We start from the raw sequence: 21,885 nt of genomic DNA on the forward strand, positions 1-21,885 counted from the left end.
AATATTTAGGAAAAAAGATTACTTGTCCTAACCAAAAGCAGCAAATCTGCCTATTACAATACTGTTAATTGATCGAGGGTATGCCTTAACCCCAAGGAGGTGAGCACTGTTTAACTGATGCCAATAAGTCCTCGTTAGTATAGTGGTCAGTATCCCTGCCTGTCACGCGGGAGACCAGGGTTCAATTCCCCGACGGTGAGGCGATTCTTTTTATTCACACAATTAAATAAAATGATGTACTTTCTAACATTGTAAAATATATCTGTCATTATCCTTGCCTATTCCGATAGAGAAAAAAGGTTGAATTCACTGATGGCCAAAATGCTTACTGATGTGTTAACTGAAATTCATAATATGCTCTGAATATTTCAATATGCACAGGCGTACCATCAAAAACACTTTACATCTGCATTCTCTTGGAAAATGAGATGAAGCAGTGGTGAATCCTAGGCTGCTGTTCCACTCGATTGGCACAATTTACAAGTAGAATGACTGCTTTTGGTTAGTAGTGACCCCTGGTGGCTAATAGTTATAAGCTGCAAATGGTAAAGTGAGCTGATTATATATGTATATATATATAAATATATATATTGATAGTTAGAAAGATAGCCAGATAGACAGATCGATAGATAGATATTTATTTCAATGAAATAATTTCTTGATAAAACTGATTGTTTTTGGCTAGGAATTTCTGTATTGTAATATTTAGGAAAAAAGATTACTTGTCCTAACCAAAAGCAGCAAATCTGCCTATTACAATACTGTGAATTGATCGATGGTATGCCTTAACCCCAAGGAGGTGAGCACTGTTTAACTGATGCCAATAAGTCCTCGTTAGTATAGTGGTCAGTATCCCCGCCTGTCACACGGGAGACTGGGGTTCAATTCCCCGACGGGGAGGCGATTCCTTTTATTCACACAATTAAATAAAATGATGTACTTTCTAACATTGTAAAATATATCTGTCATTATCCTTGCCTATTCCGATAGAGAAAAAAGATTGAATTCACTGATGGCCAAAATGCTTACTGAAGTGTTAACTGAAATTCATAATATGCTCTGAATATTTCAATATGCACAGGCGTACCATCAAAAACACTTTACATCTGCATTCTCTTGGAAAATGAGATGAAGCAGTGGTGAATCCTAGGCTGCTGTTCCACTCGATTGGCACAATTTACAAGTAGAATGACTGCTTTTGGTTAGTAGTGACCCCTGGTGGCTAATAGTTATAAGCTGCAAATGGTAAAGTGAGCTGATTATATAGATATATATATATAAATATATATATTGATAGTTAGAAAGATAGCCAGATAGACAGATCGATAGATAGATATTTATTTCAATGAAATAATTTCTTGATAAAACTGATTGTTTTTGGCTAGGAATTTCTGTATTGTAATATTTAGGAAAAAAGATTACTTGTCCTAACCAAAAGCAGCAAATCTGCCTATTACAATACTGTGAATTGATCGAGGGTATGCCTTAACCCCCAAGGAGGTGAGCACTGTTTAACTGATGCCAATAAGTCCTCGTTAGTATAGTGGTCAGTATCCCCGCCTGTCACGCGGGAGACCGGGGTTCAATTCCCCGACGGGGAGGTGATTCCTTTTATTCACACAATTAAATAAAATGATGTACTTTCTAACATTGTAAAATATATCTGTCATTATCCTTGCCTATTCTGATTGAGAAAAAAGGTTGAATTCACTGATGGCCAAAATGCTTACTGATGTGTTAACTGAAATTCATAATATGCTCTGAATATTTCAATATGCACAGGCGTACCATCAAAAACACTTTACATCTGCATTCTCTTGGAAAATGAGATGAAGCAGTGGTGAATCCTAGGCTGCTGTTCGACTCGATTGGCACAATTTACAAGTAGAATGACTGCTTTTGGTTAGTAGTGACCCCTGGTGGCTAATAGTTATGAGCTGCAAATGGTAAAGTGAGCTGATTATATAGATATATATATATACATATATATATTGATAGTTAGAAAGATAGCCAGATAGACAGATCAATAGATAGATATTTATTTCAATGAAATAATTTCTTGATAAAACTGATTGTTTTTGGCTAGGAATTTCTGTATTGTAATATTTAGGAAAAAAAGATTACTTGTCCTAACCAAAAGCAGCAAATCTGCCTATTACAATACTGTGAATTGATCGAGGGTATGCCTTAACCCCAAGGAGGTGAGCACTGTTTAACTGATGCTAATAAGTCCTCGTTAGTATAGTGGTCAGTATCCCTGCCTGTCACGCGGGAGACCGGGGTTCAATTCCCCGACGGGAAGGCGATTCTTTTTATTCACACAATTAAATAAAATGATGTACTTTCTAACATTGTAAAATATATCTGTCATTATCCTTGCCTATTCCGATTGAGAAAAAAGGTGGAATTCACCGATGGCCAAAATGCTTACTGATGTGTTAACTGAAATTCATAATATGCTCTGAATATTTCAATATGCACAGGCGTACCATCAAAAACACTTTACATCTGCATTCTCTTGGAAAATGAGATGAAGCAGTGGTGAATCCTAGGCTGCTGTTCCACTCGATTGGCACCATTTACAAGTAGAATGACTGCTTTTGGTTAGTAGTGACCCCTGGTGGCTAATAGTTATAAGCTGCTAATGGTAAAGTGAGCTGATTATATAGATATATATATATAAATATATATATTGATAGTTAGAAAGATAGCCAGATAGACAGATCGATAGATAGATATTTATTTCAATGAAATAATTTCTTGATAAAACTGATTGTTTTTGGCTAGGAATTTCTGTATTGTAATATTTAGGAAAAAAGATTACTTGTCCTAACCAAAAGCAGCAAATCTGCCTATTACAATACTGTGAATTGATCGAGGGTATGTCTTAACCCCAAGGAGGTGAGCACTGTTTAACTGATGCCAATAAGTCCTCGTTAGTATAGTGGTCAGTATCCCCGCCTGTCACGCGGGAGACCGGGGTTCAATTCCCCGACGGGAAGGCGATTCTTTTTATTCACACAATTAAATAAAATGATTTACTTTCTAACATTGTAAAATATATCTGTCATTATCCTTGCCTATTCCGATTGAGAAAAAAGGTGGAATTCACCGATGGCCAAAATGCTTACTGATGTGTTAACTGAAATTCATAATATGCTCTGAATATTTCAATATGCACAGGAGTACCATCAAAAACACTTTACATCTGCATTCTCTTGGAAAATGAGATGAAGCAGTGGTGAATCCTAGGCTGCTGTTCCACTCGATTGGCACCATTTACAAGTAGAATGACTGCTTTTGGTTAGTAGTGACCCCTGGTGGCTAATAGTTATAAGCTGCAAATGGTAAAGTGAGCTGATTATATAGATATATATATATAAATATATATATTGATAGTTAGAAAGATAGCCAGATAGACAGATCGATAGATAGATATTTATTTCAATGAAATAATTTCTTGATAAAACTGATTGTTTTTGGATAGGAATTTCTGTATTGTAATATTTAGGAAAAAAGATTACTTGTCCTAACCAAAAGCAGCAAATCTGCCTATTACAATACTGTGAATTGATCGAGGGTATGCCTTAACCCCAAGGAGGTGAGCACTGTTTAACTGATGCTAATAAGTCCTCGTTAGTATAGTGGTCAGTATCCCCGCCTGTCACGCGGGAGACCGGGGTTCAATTCCCCGACGGGGAGACGATTCCTTTTATTCACACAATTAAATAAAATGATGTACTGTCTAACATTGTAAAATGTATCTGTCATTATCCTTGCCTATTCCGATAAAGAAAAAAGGTTGAATTCACTGATGGCCAAAATGCTTACTGATGTGTTAACTGAAATTCATAATATGCTCTGAATATTTCAATATGCACAGGCGTACCATCAAAAACACTTTACATCTGCATTCTCTTGGAAAATGAGATGAAGCAGTGGTGAATCCTAGGCTGCTGTTCCACTCGATTGGCACAATTTACAAGTAGAATGACTGCTTTTGGTTAGTAGTGACCCCTGGTGGCTAATAGTTATAAGCTGCAAATGGTAAAGTGAGCTGATTATATAGATATATATATATAAATATATATATTGATAGTTAGAAAGATAGCCAGATAGACAGATCGATAGATAGATATTTATTTCAATGAAATAATTTCTTGATAAAACTGATTGTTTTTGGCTAGGAATTTCTGTATTGTAATATTTAGGAAAAAAGATTACTTGTCCTAACCAAAAGCAGCAAATCTGCCTATTACAATACTGTGAATTGATCGAGGGTATGCCTTAACCCCAAGGAGGTGAGCACTGTTTAACTGATGCCAATAAGTCCTCGTTAGTATAGTGGTCAGTATCCCTGCCTGTCACGCGAGAGACCGGGGTTCAATTCCCCGACGGGGAGGCGATTCCTTTTATTCACACAATTAAATAAAATGATGTACTTTCTAACATTGTAAAATATATCTGTCATTATCCTTGCCTATTCTGATTGAGAAAAAAGGTTGAATTCACTGATGGCCAAAATGCTTACTGATGTGTTAACTGAAATTCATAATATGCTCTGAATATTTCAATATGCACAGGTGTACCATCAAAAACACTTTACATCTGCATTCTCTTGGAAAATGAGATGAAGCAGTGGTGAATCCTAGGCTGCTGTTCCACTCGATTGGCACAATTTACAAGTAGAATGACTGCTTTTGGTTAGTAGTGACCCCTGGTGGCTAATAGTTATAAGCTGCAAATGGTAAAGTGAGCTGATTATATAGATATTCACTGAAAAAACCATAGGTTATAGACCATATATAGTTAGGAATTAGCATTTACAAAACCTTGAAAATTCACTGAAAAAACCATAGGTTATAGACCATATATAGTTAGGAATTAGCATTTAAAAAACCTTATTTTACTCACACAAAACCATTGAAATTCCATATATAGTTAGTTGTACTAACTATATATCGCGCACCCGCAATCCACTGCTGATCATGTCACATATTACATCATTCATGACATGGTCAGTGACATCACTGATGACATCACTGATGACATCTCAAATGACATCACTGATGACATCACTGATGACATCTCAAATGACATCACTGATGACATCACTGATGACATCTCATTTGACATTACTGATCACATCACTGATGACATCATTCATGTGATAATACGATGAACCTCTTCAGACTCTAATATAACCTTAGATACACTCAGTGTAAACACAGACTCACAGATTGTCACTCATCCATGAAGTTACACACACACCTAGTCAGTCATGCAAACAATCAATCACACCTCCATTTCCTTAACTATACAGTTAAACACACCTTACTTATTCAAACATATACTAAAACATATTTACTCACTTATACAATCCTGGATACAAGTTCACAATGATCCATACAGCCACTCACACATTCACTGGCTCTTATGCACAGTTATTTATATATGTCAACTCTCACATGTACTGTATTTTACATATGTACTTACTTTGACATGTAGCACTGAGATATCTATTCACTCACCAATACAGTCATGCACACAGTCAACCGCCCATACAGCTGTTTCCACATGCACTTTTGAACCCATACATCTATGCAGAGAGTCATACACCTCCCAGCCACCCATACACACTCTCAGTCTCCCATACAAATACTTGGGCAACCAATCAATAACCCATATAGTTAATCATATAGCTACTGATCAACACATGCAGCAGTTTACAGAACAACAGACATAATGATTCACAAATTAAGACAGTTTAGTCACTAACCCATGCACTCAGTGAGACACATTTAATCACTCACTCATACAGTCAGTCATGCACCTACTAAATCCTTTGTTCAGACACTTCTACATCCACTCATTCTTCAATATGTAAGACATATTTTAACTTTACAGAAACATACAGTCACTGGATGTTGTCATCAGTGATGTCATCAGTGATGTCATTTGAGATGTCATCAGTGATGTCATCAGTGATGTCATTTGAGATGTCATCAGTGATGTCATCAGTGATGTCACTGACCATGTCATGAATGATGTAATATGTGACATGATCAGCAGTGGATTGCGGGTGCGCGATATATAGTTAGTACAACTAACTATATATGGAATTTCAATGGTTTTGTGTGAGTAAAATAAGGTTTTGTAAATGCTAATCCCTAACTATATATGGTCTATAACCTATGTTTTTTTCAGTGAATTTTCAAGGTTTTGTAAATGCTAATTCCTAACTATATATGGTCTATAACCTATGGTTTTTTCAGTGAATATATATATATTAAAAAAAATGGTTTTTTTCGCACATATAAGCCTCCTCAGCCACCCTCAGAAAACCTAGGGGGTCAAGATAACTCTACCGTGCCCCCTTCTACCCATTCTGAACATTATTTGCCCTCCATCTTGTATCTTAATTCGACCGAAACACAAAATGGTGGACTCCTGGAACGCTTAAGGTCCGCGAACCGAGGCGCTCAACGGTTCGCGTACCGGGTCGCTCCCTGGGAAGCGCACCATCAAAAAAGGTGGGAAAGTAGTTCACAGAAAAGCCACTGCAGACAATTTCACCAAATATAGATATGTAATAAACTAGTTAAATGTTAGAAATGTTATTACATTTTCAACCACAATCACAATAATAAATAATTGCTTAAAAAATAAAAAAAAATAAAAAATAATCAACAAAACCAACAATCAATTAACATACTGCATTTGAAAAGTCTCTCATTCATTTTTCATTGCAGTACGCTGCCCAGAACGCTTCCCGGTTCGCGGACCGGGCGCTACCCACGAAAAAAAACAAAAAAAAATATTGTTTTTTTTGCCCCGCGGGGCCCTTTTAAAGCCTCCACATTAAACCTAGGGGGTCAGGGAGGATCTACTATGCCCCCTTATCATCATTTCCCCCTTTGTTTTGGCCTCCTCTTGTCTCTCAATCCTACCGAGAGACAAGATGGCGGCCGCTCCGGACTGTTTAGAATGTTGACAGACACCGGAGAGCCAATCAGCTTCGCTACGCGAAGTTCTGGTACGCGCCCCGGTCCGCGAACCGGGGAGCTGCCCGGTCCGCTGTTACAGATATATATCTTTTTTTAAACGTTAATTTCTCAAAATCCACTGGAGCACATATATTGAGACCTACAAAAGGCACATCGGGCTACCAGTCCCTACAATTTTGCCAAGTTTCGTGCAAATCCATTCAGCCGTTCGGGCTAAAAGTGAGGCTAATCGCCCTATGGAAAACTCAATGTTAAAAACACGTTTTGGGACCCCCCTTTTTTCTCGGCCCCCCCTGGATGAACCCCCCCCAAATTTTCAGGGGCTGCTCAGAAACAAAATGTTCCATTTTCCTGAAAATTTCAGCCAATTCCGTCCACAAACGCCAAAGTTATTAGACATAGAATTTTCAAAAAACCCATAGAGAAAAAATCCTAACTATATATACCTACTGGCGACCGCGATAGTTAGAAAGATAGCCAGATAGACAGATCGATAGATAGATATTTATTTCAATGAAATAATTTCTTGATAAAACTGATTGTTTTTGGCTAGGAATTTCTGTATTGTAATATTTAGGAAAAAAGATTACTTGTCCTAACCAAAAGCAGCAAATCTGCCTATTACAATACTGTGAATTGATCGAGGGTATGCCTTAACCCCAAGGAGGTGAGCACTGTTTAACTGATGCCAATAAGTCCTCGTTAGTATAGTGGTCAGTATCCCCGCTTGTCACGCGGGAGACCGAGGTTCAATTCCCCGACGGGGAGGCGATTCCTTTTATTCACACAATTAAATAAAATGATGTACTTTCTATAATTGTAAAATATATCTGTCATTATCCTTGCCTATTCCGATAGAGAAAAAAGGTTGAATTCACTGATGGCCAAAATGCTTACTGATGTGTTAACTGAAATTCATAATATGCTCTGAATATTTCAATATGCACAGGCGTACCATCAAAAACACTTTACATCTGCATTCTCTTGGAAAATGAGATGAAGCAGTTGTGAATCCTAGGCTGCTGTTCCACTCGATTGGCACAATTTACAAGTAGAATGACTGCTTTTGGTTAGTAGTGACCCCTGGTGGCTAATAGTTATAAGCTGCAAATTGTAAAGTGAGCTGATTATATAGATATATATATATATAAATATATATATTGATAGTTAGAAAGATAGCCAGATAGACAGATCGATAGATAGATATTTATTTCAATGAAATAATTTCTTGATAAAACTGATTGTTTTTGGCTAGGAATTTCTGTATTGTAATATTTAGGAAAAAAGATTACTTGTCCTAACCAAAAGCAGCAAATCTGCCTATTACAATACTGTGAATTGATCGAGGGTATGCCTTAACCCCAAGGAGGTGAGCACTGTTTAACTGATGCCAATAAGTCCTCGTTAGTATAGTGGTCAGTATCCCCGCCTGTCACGCGGGAGACCGGGGTTCAATTCCCCGACGGGGAGGCGATTCCTTTTATTCACACAATTAAATAAAATGATGTACTTTCTAACATTGTAAAATATATCTGTCATTATCCTTGCCTATTCTGATTGAGAAAAAAGGTTGAATTCACTGATGGCCAAAATGCTTACTGATGTGTTAACTGAAATTCATAATATGCTCTGAATATTTCAATATGCACAGGCGTACCATCAAAAACACTTTACATCTGCATTCTCTTGGAAAATGAGATGAAGCAGTGGTGAATCCTAGGCTGCTGTTCCACTCGATTGGCACAATTTACAAGTAGAATGACTGCTTTTGGTTAGTAGTGACCCCTGGTGGCTAATAGTTATAAGCTGCAAATGGTAAAGTGAGCTGATTATATAGATATATATATATAAATATATATATTGATAGTTAGAAAGATAGCCAGATATACAGATCGATAGATAGATATTTATTTCAATGAAATAATTTCTTGATAAAACTGATTGTTTTTGGCTAGGAATTTCTGTATTGTAATATTTAGGAAAAAAGATTACTTGTCCTAACCAAAAGCAGCAAATCTGCCTATTACAATACTGTGAATTGATCGAGGGTATGCCTTAACCCCATGGAGGTGAGCACTGTTTAACTGATGCCAATAAGTCCTCGTTAGTATAGTGGTCAGTATCCCCGCCTGTCACGCGGGAGACCGGGGTTCAATTCCCCGACGGGGAGGCGACTCCTTTTATTCACACAATTAAATAAAATGATGTACTTTCTAACATTGTAAAATATATCTGTCATTATCCTTGCCTATTCCGATTGAGAAAAAAGGTGGAATTCACCGATGGCCAAAATGCTTACTGATGTGTTAACTGAAATTCATAATATGCTCTGAATATTTCAATATGCACAGGCGTACCATCAAAAACACTTTACATCTGCATTCTCTTGGAAAATGAGATGAAGCAGTGGTGAATCCTAGGCTGCTGTTCCACTCGATTGGCACCATTTACAAGTAGAATGACTGCTTTTGGTTAGTAGTGACCCCTGGTGGCTAATAGTTATAAGCTGCAAATGGTAAAGTGAGCTGATTATATAGATATTCACTGAAAAAACCATAGGTTATAGACCATATATAGTTAGGAATTAGCATTTACAAAACCTTGAAAATTCACTGAAAAAACCATAGGTTATAGACCATATATAGTTAGGAATTAGCATTTAAAAAACCTTATTTTACTCACACAAAACCATTGAAATTCCATATATAGTTAGTTGTACTAACTATATATCGCGCACCCGCAATCCACTGCTGATCATGTCACATATTACATCATTCATGATGCAGCAGTTTATAGAACAACAGACATAATGATGCACAAATTGAGACAGTTTAGTCACTAACCCATGCACTCAGTGAGACACATTTAACCACTCACTCATATAGTCAGTCATGCACCTACTAAATCCTTCATCCAGACATTTATACATCCACTCATTCTTAAATATGTAAGACATATTTTAACTTTACAGAATTATACAGTCACTGGATGACGTCATCAGTGATGTCATCAGTGATGTCATTTGAGATGTCATCAGTGATGTCATCAGTGATGTCATTTGAGATGTCATCAGTGATGTCATCAGTGATGTCACTGACCATGTCATGAATGATGTAATATGTGACATGATCAGCAGTGGATTGCGGGTGCGCGATATATAGTTAGTACAACTAACTATATATGGAATTTCAATGGTTTTGTGTGAGTAAAATAAGGTTTTTTAAATGCTAATTCCTAACTATATATGGTCTATAACCTATGGTTTTTTCAGTGAATTTTCAAGGTTTTGTAAATGCTAATTCCTAACTATATATGGTCTATAACCTATGGTTTTTTCAGTGAATTTCATTGGTTTTTTAAAAGCTAATATCTACAGCTGTAAAATGTATTCTTCTTTAAATCCAAAAATATATTTTATATGTTTATGAATAAATTTTTTTAAATATTTTTTTTGTTTCGCTCCCGGTCCGCTAACCGGGAAGCTTCCCGTTAGCTCAATTCGATTCCGCGATCCGGTCCGCGAACCGGTAACAAATCAACATAGTGACGGTATTGCGTTGCCGCGTAATGCGTCTTATGACGTACTGCGTTAGCGCACCCGGAAGTGCCCCGGGGCGCGGACCGAGGCGCGAAACGCAACTCCCCGGAAGCGATCCGCGGCGCGAAAGCGCGACGTATCGCGTTGCCGCGAAATGCGTCTTGTGACGTATCGCGTTAGCGCACCCGGAAGTGTCCCGGGGCGCGGACCGAGGCGCGAAGCGCAGCGAACCGGAAGCTAACCGGGGAGCGTTCCGCAGCGCGTAACATGAGCGTTAGAGGTCATGTGACTTGTTAATAAAGCTTTTCATTGGTTCATTTCACTTTTAGTTTCATAATTATGGAAGGCTAGGTCAGGTGACCTAAAAATAACACTTTTCATTGGTTGAGAAGTATTGTTTTTTCCAAATGATGAAAACCACTCCTTCTTTCCTCACTCTGACTTTCATTATTGTGAGAGGAAGACCTATTTTGCTTCTTGGAAGACCTATTTTGATTGTATGAAAATGGCTTCACTGATTGCTTCAGCTGGTGCACCCCCACCACCACCTCCACCTCCTCATGGGAAGAGAGGACCACCTCCCCAGGTGGTTACCAACACTGAGGAGGAAGATGAAGAGATGGATGAGGAGGGAGAACAACCACAATTCCTGGAAGAGTTGCCCCGGGTTTCAAGAAAGAAACCCAGTTTCATCTGGCAGTTTTTTTCCATCCCTCGTGGCCAAAAAAAGGTCAATGCCAGGTACGCAACATGCCTCATATGCAAGGAACAATTGTCCAGAGGGACGGACAAAAAATACAGCTATGGTAATCATACCATGCATAGGCACATGACGAGGAAACATCCCCTAAATTACAGCCGGGCGGAATTAAGGGATATGATGGACAATCCTCGACCAACTCCTGTGGCGAGACCAACAACATCGGTTTCTTTATCACCAGAGGAGGCACGGGAAACTGTGCCAAATATCCAACCAAATTTTGGGCACATGATTCACTTATGTATGTACTGTCGTGCATTATTAGCTTGTGGCAACATGAGCATCAATGCACTGAACCTGGCGTATGAACACCATGATTGCCCTAACCGCCCCCAGTAATTTTTTTTTGCTCCTGTTGAGCCCTTTTCAACGCCTGTTTTTTGTTGTTTCCCCCCCCACAAAAAAAACAAAAAAAATTATAAAATCGTTCAAAAAATACAAAAAAAACAAAAAATGTTCAAAAAATAAAAAAAATATATAAAACAACAAAAATATTAAAAAAAAAGTTCTTTTCAGTACTACCTTCCCTTTCCAAAAAAATTGCTACAATGTTTAGCACTCTGGCAAGCTCTATTTCTTTTGGTTCGCTCCCGGGTTAGCTTCCCGGTACGCGGACCGGGAGCTAACCAAAAAAAAAAATTTTTTTTTTTAAAAAGTGTAAGTATAAGGAAAGTAAACAGAGAGTGATGTTTCAAGAAAGACAGCTATAGGGAGTAAAGAAGAGATACTGTTTAATAGATCTATTTACCAAAGAACAGACAGAAGAGGGTATAATTGTGAAAAACAAAATAGATAACGAAGTGAAAGAAAAACAAGCATTGGCATAGCCAATAGGTATCGACTTTGGGACCTTCTAAGTATTTAGTTATGCAGCATAATATCCTTGGTGCAGCAACATCAACTGTTGCATGGCTAAACACGTATAAGGTCCCAAAGGCGAGACCTATTGTCTATGCCAATGCTTGTTTCTTAAGTAGAATTGCAATACGTCTGGCTCTTCCATGTGAAAAGATCTTATCTTGTGCTCTAAAGATTGCTAAAGTCTCGACAGAGAACAGGCTAGGCTGTAAGTAGGGTAAATTGCGCTTGGTGATCTGTTTGAGGGAGCGTCTGCTTTGCCTGGTGTCTTTGGAGAGCAATTTTGATTGTTATACTGGACAATATAGCCCTAATGTAAATAACATAGGGGCATATTATCAACATAGGCAATAAAAGTTTTGCAGCTTTTATCGGCAGAAATGTGTCGCTAAAGCTCCTTTTCCGCAGAAAACTGCCGCTAAAGCCGCTTTTGCACCAGTTTTCTGCCAATAAAAAGAGCAATAATTTTATTGGCTGCATTCATAATATGCCCCTTAGTGTGCTTCAACTACACAGAGAAAGCATTATGAACAAATAGTGATACAGTGATCAGTCAAAGACACTAAGAGTAAAAGAGACGGAGTGAGTGAACAAGAGTGAGGAACTATGAGAAGAAAGGGACTGAGAAAAAGAGTGGAAGGAGTTGAGTAAGTAGGTAATAGAGAAAGGAATGAGGGAAGTAGCAAAGGCAGGAAACTGAGGATTAAAGAAATGAAGCAGTGGAACTAATAGTAGTTCAATGTGATAGAAATGTAACGAAAAGAGTACACAATATTTACCTTATAATTGTCGTTAAATTACTCATTTTTTATTTTTATACTTTCAATCTGTGAAAGAGAGAACAAACATTTGAAAAATATAAAAACATGTATTAAAAAATTACAAAAGACAAGGGCAAAGATTGAAGGACAAACAGTTTTTCAATAACTTTGACACTTACAGAAGCTACACAGTCCTAAAGATATACATTTTAAACTAACACTATCTTGATGCAGATGAAGTGAGGCCTATCTTAAAACATGGTGCATCTTTTGCATTGCTGTTGTCTCAGAAAAGTGTCGCAAGACACTAAAATTTAAAATAATTGCTTCAGGATGCCAATAAGATGTCTACTATCCAGAGTTTTGTTTCAGGTGAGGCCTACTCAGGGTTGCAGATGAAATTTCGAGTTGTTGAAGAGAATAGAGGACATAATACATGTGAAGGTCTACCAATGAAGTGAGTCATGTCCACTGCAATCTTCAACAAAGTCCAAACCTCCTATGTTTCCCTGGACAGACCTAAACTTGATCTGCACAATGTGATTCGTAATGATAGGAAACACAGGTGATGTAATTGAAATACATGCAATTTATTTTGCTAATTTCACAATCACATCACTTGTGTTTCCTTTGCTTAGGTATCTCATTGTGCAGATGTAGTCTAGCATATGAAAGAATACGCAGAAGTGCAGCACTGCATGCAACAACTTTGACACTTACAGAAGCCTCACCTTCTCCATGCCTCCTACACAGTTCTACATATACATCATAAATGCAAACAGTACAGAATTAATTATACATGTTAAATGGTTTATTTTTGCTGTTCTCAGAATGTATCAAAATTCACTAAAAACAGTGACTTGAAGGTATTCATCATGTAACAGCGGGGAAAAAAAACACAATCAAAATGATTGTGTTTAAAAAACCCATACAACATCAGAAATCAAAAATCAGAACTCCTTAAAGTTAACTTACTTTCCATGACGTCCAAGGATGTCCTATGAATAGCTTACACTCTTTTGTGCTGTTATTACTTTCAGCCCGCCACTTTCTGAAAGAAAATCTCCATCGTTTTTAAAAACATGTTACATACAATAAATGACTTCTTGCTCTCTACCACAAGATTCCACAAGGCCAAATCTTGTCAGAGCCATGTATAACTCTTGGATTTCTTGTTAGCCAATCCCATCATTTGGCATTTCCGCAACTTTCAGAATTAAAATGTTGAAGATCATTTTCACAATCCTGGAATAGTAATATCTTCCCCTTCTTGCTCAGTCATGTTCTACATTTCCTATGACACTGATACTGCTTAATATGAAGCAGACTTACACTACCTCTATGACTACAACAATTATTTAATTCTCTACATCACGTTTAATCACAAAGCAATGTAAAACAGTAGACAGCATTGCAGACTTACATTCCCTCTACTCCATGTTTTGATTGGCTGCTTCAATTAGCTTATAAAAAGAAACAGTTTTTCTGAACTCATTCAAAGTGCACATATATCTCCATGATGTCCAGTCCTATGATTAGAAGTTATGTCTCTGAACTACACTTATCCTCAAGGCCAAATTGTGTAGGAGCCATTAGAACTTCTTGAAATTCCACAGAGCACATCCCGAGATTATTTCCCTAAAATTTTGGTTTTAAAAACACCAGGTAAGAGTTTTTAAGGTCATACGGCAATTTTTTTTTGAAAATGAAAACAGAATCATTGCAGAATGACCAGCCATTTCTAGACTTTAAATAAGCTGTGTAATGTCCTGATGATATTGAAGGGCCGTCATGATATATAATTGCTGTAGTTACAAAAGTCCTTCCTGATATTGACAACTGCGAAGCTACAACATTTTTTATTAAAGTTGTCAATTTTGTTCCATCAGGCCTACATCGTTGGAACATTAAAATGACGTACTGGCCATATGTTCGTATAAATAATGTGGACATCATTTCAGATTTACATTGGCTACACTCCATGTTGTGATTAGCAGCTTTTACTAGCTTATTAAAGGAGACTGATTTACTGTCTGGCAAAGTTAAATATATAAATCTTTCTGAGTCTACACTAGTAGTACTTGATATCATACAGTTCTCGCAGTCATGCTGCCATTGATAAGAAAGCCCAAACAGCTGATCTACATCTACACCTTCAGCATGTAATACATCAAGCATATACATTAAAAACTCCTGACAATCTTGCTGAATATTTTGAGAGAATTGTGTTTGGCCTGAACATCTGTCTAACAGATTTCGAATTTCAGACACACTTTCTATGTTTCTTCTATCAGTGGTACATTTCTCTAACACAGAATTTAACAAACCGCAAAATCTTTGATCAGAATTGACCACAATCTCTTCTTTTACATTTTTTAGAGAAAACAAAACATTAATTACTACATTAGCATAGCAGTTGACACCAGAACTGTTTTCAAACTGAAAACCAACAACATCTTCAACAGAATCCTTTTTGTTTCTGCTTGTAATTTTAGGTTCATTCACTTTTTGTCTTTTTGCTATAACCTCCCCAGTATTGTTCTCATTTCTTCGTTTCCGGCCTACCAGACGTTTCTCAAACAAAGGAAACTGAGGCAAATGTGGCGCATACTCTCTTCTTAACCTATTGTATTCCTTAACACAATCTAGATCTGCACAAATGTTTGTGACATCACACTCAATCAAGTACAATCCTGATAAAGTTCTAACTCGTGACAATGCCACATATGCCATACCCTCCTTGAACACAGAACTGCCAATATTCACCAATGCACTGTCTACACTTAAACCTTGCGATTTATGGATTGTCACCGCATATGCCAAGCAAACAGGAAACTGCTTACGGCGAACATATGAGTCTTTTACAAGCAAAAATCTAGCAGAACAACGAGCAATTAGCTGTACTTCCTCAATGCCATCAAATTTAATTTTTAAAAATTCAATTCCATCTCTATTTCTGTATTTCACAAAATCAACAACATTACCCATTGATCCATTTAGCAGACCTCTTTCAACATGTAAATTCCTTCTTAAAATTATACGGCAGTTCAAGCACACATTCAGAGTCTTTTCAAAACCTGTAGTTTTAGATATACTCTTCTCTAATGAATCCAATTTTGTTTTCAGATTCTCAGACAAAATAATTGTTGATCCCATATGCTCTACTCTATCAATAGCTTCCAGTTTCACAATCTCTTGCTTTTCTAAATGCAACATTTTGTTGTTAAATTTGGCACATTCTGCAAGAGTTGGCATCAAACATATTCCAGATTTCTTTTCAGTAATTTTCTGAAAAATATTCTCAGGCACAACATCTTGTTCTGGATATAAATTTGACAGTAATCGTGCATGTAAAGCTTCTTTCCCATGCTCGGTCACTTTTCCAGTTCTAACATCTTGTAGAATAGTCTTGTAAACTTCATCCTTCGCCTGACGCATATTTTCATGCAGTTCAGCATAATTGAAGCTTAACCATATATTGACGTTGCCAATGCTGCCTAGGCACTTCCTGGTATCTTCATGCGTGAGCATTTTGAACACAGGTTGCCCTTTCACTGGTGTCAGCTGCAAAAGATCTCCGAAAACAATGATGTGTTTACCACCAAATAACACATCATACTCTGTTTTGAGAACTTCTTGCATCCTCAAATGCACAAAGGCAAGCATGACATTGGAAACCATGCTTACTTCGTCAATGATAAGAAGTTTCATTTTCCTCAAGATTCTTGAAACTTCAAAACAAGCATCTCCAGATAGCTTGTGATATTCTAATTTGTTGTCATGCTCCACTGGCAGCATCAGTAAACGATGTAAAGTAATCCCTTTAATATTATGTGCTGCCAGTCCAGTTGGAGCAGTGACAACACAAGACAGCGATGACTCTGTCCTTTCCTGCAAATAGCATGAAATTGCTTTAATGAGGAAACTTTTTCCAGTTCCCGCTTCTCCACTCACGTACAGTCGGACAGGCTTCAACGACGTACATGAGCACTCTTTCTTATCATGACTTAATCCATGATCAATTTGCATGGTAACTTCGTCATATATTTTCCTCTGCTCAACGTTGAGTTGCCTTTCCAACTCTTCTAAGTTAACCGCATCCTCTTGAGCATGTGCCATGGCTCTTTCCACTTCATTCATAGCAGTGGCAGCTTCATTTTCGATAAGAGGTCCTCCTAGTGGATCCTGACTCAATGAAGCAGAACTCTGACTGTCCTGAGAACTGTCTCTGGCAATCTCGGCTGCAATCGTTGCTTCCTGCTCAATTTCCGCATTCAACATTTCTACATATTTGGGAAAAGCAGGACATTCTATGGTCTCCTTGGCGGCATTGAAAGAGTCTTCATAACAGAGGAAATCTCCAAGCAGTTCCTCTTCTGCACGCCAAGGCTTGAAAAGTTGCAAAAGTGCTAAATAGAAAAACTCCTTTTTTTCAGGAGATTCGCCACTCAATTTTCGATGGTTTACCAAGTGGCATTTTCTTTGCTTGACCAGACATCCCTCACTTCCTATTACAGCATACACTCCTTTCTCAGTATCTTCTTTGATGTTCCTCTTGAATATGTAATTTTGCAGAACCTCATACAGACAAACATTCTCGAGGTGACTGCTTCGATTTGGATAATATGTATCCAACATGTTTGTCTTCAAAATGTCGGTACTGTTTGGCTCCTTTTCCGCCAAATACTCAATTTCCCGCACAGGTTTGAGAACTCGATTACGCGTTGCAGCAAGACCAAGACTCGCCCAAACGATACTCCTGGACTTGGCATAGAGACTTGCTGAAGACAACCGGTCAGAACATTCGTACGCTCCGATTTCTCGATGCGACAACATCTTCAGACTGAAACTGTACAACTTCTTGCTGAGGCTCTTTTCATGGGAAATGTCCTCCCACATATCCTTCAATTCTGTCTTCTCTTTTTTGGTGATGTAAGACGTCACATACCGAGCCACAGCCATACAGTTATCAGCCACAAACTGTATATCCATGTTAGCATTCCACATGGACAAAATCACCGGGTTGTAGTCGTTGATGTACTTGGACTCTTCGTTCCTCTTCAAATTGTATGTGTTTTTAGGTGATTTCTTCATCACATTATGTCGCAGCGAAGACATCAAACTGTTTACTCTTCCTTTAGAAATCACCGGTCGTGGAAAGCCGAAACGACATTTGGTGTAGAACTTGTCTTTGTTTCGGAATTTACGACGGCAGTACTTTCCACATCGATGGCTTTGGAAACGCAGAACTTTTTCTCTTAGGCTTTTCTTCTCCTTTGCGTTTGGAACAGCACACGTAGAATACTGTTGGATGAAACTCATCACTGAGTCTTCTGGATCCGTTCCAAATTTAGGTGCATCCTTGATCCACAGCAACATATGTATATGAGGAGCACCTCTTGCTTGGTACTCCTTTCTCCAGAAGAAATCCAACACCTCTCCAAGAGGTGGATTCTTCTTATTCATGATGAAAGACATCATAGCTTCAAATCTATGATTGAAGTACCTACATACATTGACTGGATCCAAAGAGCACAGTTCTCCGGGTGTCTTGAATTAGATGTTATCTACGTTAGCATTTGCCTCTCGTAGAAATTGAAGTAAGTCTTCCCAGCCATACTCGGCACAACTCAGAGTGAGGAACCATGTGGGAGTACCTAAGTTCCTCAGCATACATTTTAAATCACCATGACGACGGTACCAGTACTCATTAGTACCACGCTGACACGCCATGAGATTAATCAGGTGAGAATCCAAAATACTATCTTGGACATTCACTTTATCCATAAAATCACTTGCCGAGATGTTTTGCATGTGTATACCACTTTTCAAGATGTGGTTCACTGCATATGACAGTCCAGACAGATCGCTTTCAAACAGGAGATGAAACAAATAAGGAATGCATTGTCGAAACCTAGCATCTCCTGCATACAATCGCAAAGTCCGGTATTCAGAAGCAGGAATTTGATGAGGTCGCTCATCATATCTTCCTCCCTGACCTGTTGGAAAAAGCTGTGGGAAACACCGAGCTTCCAAACTTTCCTCCCAAACACTAATGGGACTCCCTTTGGCTTGTTTCATTTGAAACAACTCAATAGCATTCCCCATGACTTCCTTGGAATGCAAAGGATGAACACTATAATGTTCATATATTTCTTCACTACTAGAGGGTTCTACTTTCTCAATTTGACCAGCACACAAATCGCTATCCTCTTCCTCACTTACTTCCTCTTCTGCAACATATACATTCTTATAGTATTTATTATTTTTTTTCAAATACAATGTTGCCTTTTTAACTTTCCTAACATCTACTAAATCTTGCCATATTTTCTTATTCTTTGTCGGAACCCCATTAACTAAGATAACCAGAGGTTCCTCTTCCACTTTTTCTACTCCAATTGTGTTAATGTTTTTCTTGAAATCTAGAGGCAAATAAACAACTCTTCCCTTTAATCCTCTCTGTAAATCTGATGGAGGCAATTTCCCTGTCTTTGGCTCCATTCTTACAATAGCCTGAAAGGGATGGATACTTTGAATCAAAATAGATTCATAAGTATTTAAGTCCTTCAATTCAGAAGGAATCTCAACCAATTCCAGATTATTATGAACTGCTCTAGCAGGCATCTGGTTTTGTTTTAATTTGTTACAACAATAAGTACACACACGTTGATCCAATCCCAAATCAAAACAATTTTCTACCATCAAGTATGTTGCAAAATCCTTCCATTCACTATTATTTTCCCTTTCACTTTTTGCATATAAATCCACTAACTTAGTCTGATTCTTATAATAAGTGCGTCTACAACACACACAAGTGAAATTAGGCCTCTCACTTGATTTCACGTCAAACGTCGCAATTTCCCTCTGGAAATTATCTGTACTGGAAACCTGTACACTATCTTCCACATGACCCTCTACTTCTTGCTCAATTTCAACATTCTCCTCCTTACTTCCAAAGTAACAAAACTCAATTTCTTCACATATATTCTTCACATCTATTTCAGAACCATGCAAAAGAGCAGCGCATAATTGTTTCAGCATAATTGCTGGACTCTTAGCATAATACAACATTCTAACTAATTTCCTCACTTTGTTATGATGCACTGCTAGCATCCTGAAATGATGAAAAACACTCTGGCATACTCTCCTGGAAAGACAAGCCAGTGAATGACCATGCAAACCTGTCACTTCTCTTACTCTGCAAGGATCTAATTCTTGCAACAACATCATTTTCTGCTTCAAACTTTTTTTGTTAAATGACCGTACAAAATCACAAAGCAAATTGATGGAATCCTGTCGCACACTGCAAATACTACTACACTTCCAGGTGTACACAGGACCCTTAGCACGTCTTCCTAAAACCTCATTACCTAACAACTCTTCTGCCTCTGTTGTCACAAGTTTTTCTTTTTCAACTGGACAACCATCTTTCACTTCATAAGCACGACCACTGGTGTCAACTGCATGCACCAAATCATTATCCTGGAAATAACTCTCCTCATTAAAAAATGCCTCACAGCTTGAACTATGCATCCATTCTCCAGAAAAAACTTCACAAAAATTACTACGATTAACTATTCTCTTCCATCTACTATTTCTTTTGAAATCAAAAATTGCCTTGTTTAGCTTCCTAATTCTATTGATTATCAAAATAAATAACTTACGTTTAATTTCAAATGCCTGATCAATAACTTTCTCAACTTTTTTTTTTCTCTTATAAAAAACTAGTTTCTGTTGACCTTTCTTAATATTTTTTAACAAATTGCCAATTATCCTGTTGCGGAACATTCGTTTACGAATCTCCCTAAACTGTTGTTTCCTTCTACTATCATGCACAGATTTATCTCTTGCTCTAGCAGTAACATTTTTCATTGTCCTTTTCTTTCCATTTGATTTCCTTCTCGTGTTATGGACTGAAACATTTTCTGTAGTAATATTTTTTTTATTACAAATATTTCTTATGAAATATTTAGAGCTCTTACCCGGTGCTTTCTTCGTGGCTTGAGAAATCTTTTTGTTAGAGGACTGCTGCATTTTTTTTTTCACCTGCTGTCTTTGACGTTTTGCAGCCTTTATCTGTCTTTGTATTGTAGGCATGGTGAAATCTTGAAATGATCTGCAGTTGAATCTGAGGAAAAATATAATAAAAAATGTTAATAAACATTATTATCAAACAGTAAATCAGTAATAGTGATCAAAAACATAACACACTACTTGACATTTTAATTTGAAGATTTTTTAGTCATTGGCAATTTTACAATACAGAAATACCAGAAAAGAAATGACATTTATATTTATGTTACCTATGCTATTTTATATGTGAATCTGATCTAATTTTATGAGCATATTTTAATATTTTATTGAAGACACTACACATAACCTGTTTTTGAAGGTGTCTTTATTTTTAAATTAAACGGTTTACCTTTTTACTTTTTATTGATTATAAATTTTAAAAATAAATGTTTATATTTCCAAAGGCTCAAGCAGGTCAGCTTCCCATCCTATATCATATAATTCGGACAAATCTGCATCCTCATCACGCTCTTCTTCATCCTCAGGATTTAAATCATCCAAAGGATCAACATCCACTGATGTTTCAATTACAAGTTCAATGATGAGTTCAAAATCAACTGATTGCAGATTGTCGCTCATGTTGAGGTTGTCTTTATCTTTAAAGAAAGATAACAACAATGAGATGTTGCAGAGTAAGAAACAAATCTCAGAGATTATAATAGTAAAATTGTTTAACAAGATTAACATTTTGCAGCTATTATTTAGCCATGTCCAGCAATGCTGAGCAGGTGAAGCCTATGTCTAATTTTTCACTGAACAGGACTCATCTCTTCTTAACCTTGGATAAGCCTCACCGACTCTGTGTCCCCTGCACATACTTAAATGTTAAAGTGCAGATTTATATTAAATGGCACATCCCCAGGCATGCACCAGTTAATGTGCACCACT

The 21,885-nt window shown here is 37.4% G+C and overlaps 5 non-coding genes across 5 annotated transcripts; all 5 read left to right on the forward strand.

Moving 5' to 3' along the window:
• The first annotated feature begins 1,529 nt into the window (after nucleotides 1–1,529).
• TRNAD-GUC (transfer RNA aspartic acid (anticodon GUC)) lies at nucleotides 1,530–1,601 on the forward strand. Its single transcript has one exon. It is a non-coding gene; the product is annotated as a tRNA-Asp (tRNA).
• A 1,329-nt stretch (nucleotides 1,602–2,930) lies between these two features.
• Nucleotides 2,931–3,002, forward strand: TRNAD-GUC (transfer RNA aspartic acid (anticodon GUC)). The gene has a single exon. It is a non-coding gene; the product is annotated as a tRNA-Asp (tRNA).
• Nucleotides 3,003–3,630: 628 nt separating this feature from the next.
• On the forward strand, nucleotides 3,631–3,702 carry TRNAD-GUC (transfer RNA aspartic acid (anticodon GUC)). The gene has a single exon. It is a non-coding gene; the product is annotated as a tRNA-Asp (tRNA).
• A 4,703-nt stretch (nucleotides 3,703–8,405) lies between these two features.
• Nucleotides 8,406–8,477, forward strand: TRNAD-GUC (transfer RNA aspartic acid (anticodon GUC)). The gene has a single exon. It is a non-coding gene; the product is annotated as a tRNA-Asp (tRNA).
• A 628-nt stretch (nucleotides 8,478–9,105) lies between these two features.
• Nucleotides 9,106–9,177, forward strand: TRNAD-GUC (transfer RNA aspartic acid (anticodon GUC)). Its single transcript has one exon. It is a non-coding gene; the product is annotated as a tRNA-Asp (tRNA).
• The last annotated feature ends 12,708 nt before the right edge of the window (nucleotides 9,178–21,885 follow it).

Source organism: Lissotriton helveticus, chromosome 1_2 (assembly GCF_964261635.1).
Source record: "Lissotriton helveticus chromosome 1_2, aLisHel1.1, whole genome shotgun sequence".
NCBI lineage: Eukaryota > Metazoa > Chordata > Amphibia > Caudata > Salamandridae > Lissotriton > Lissotriton helveticus.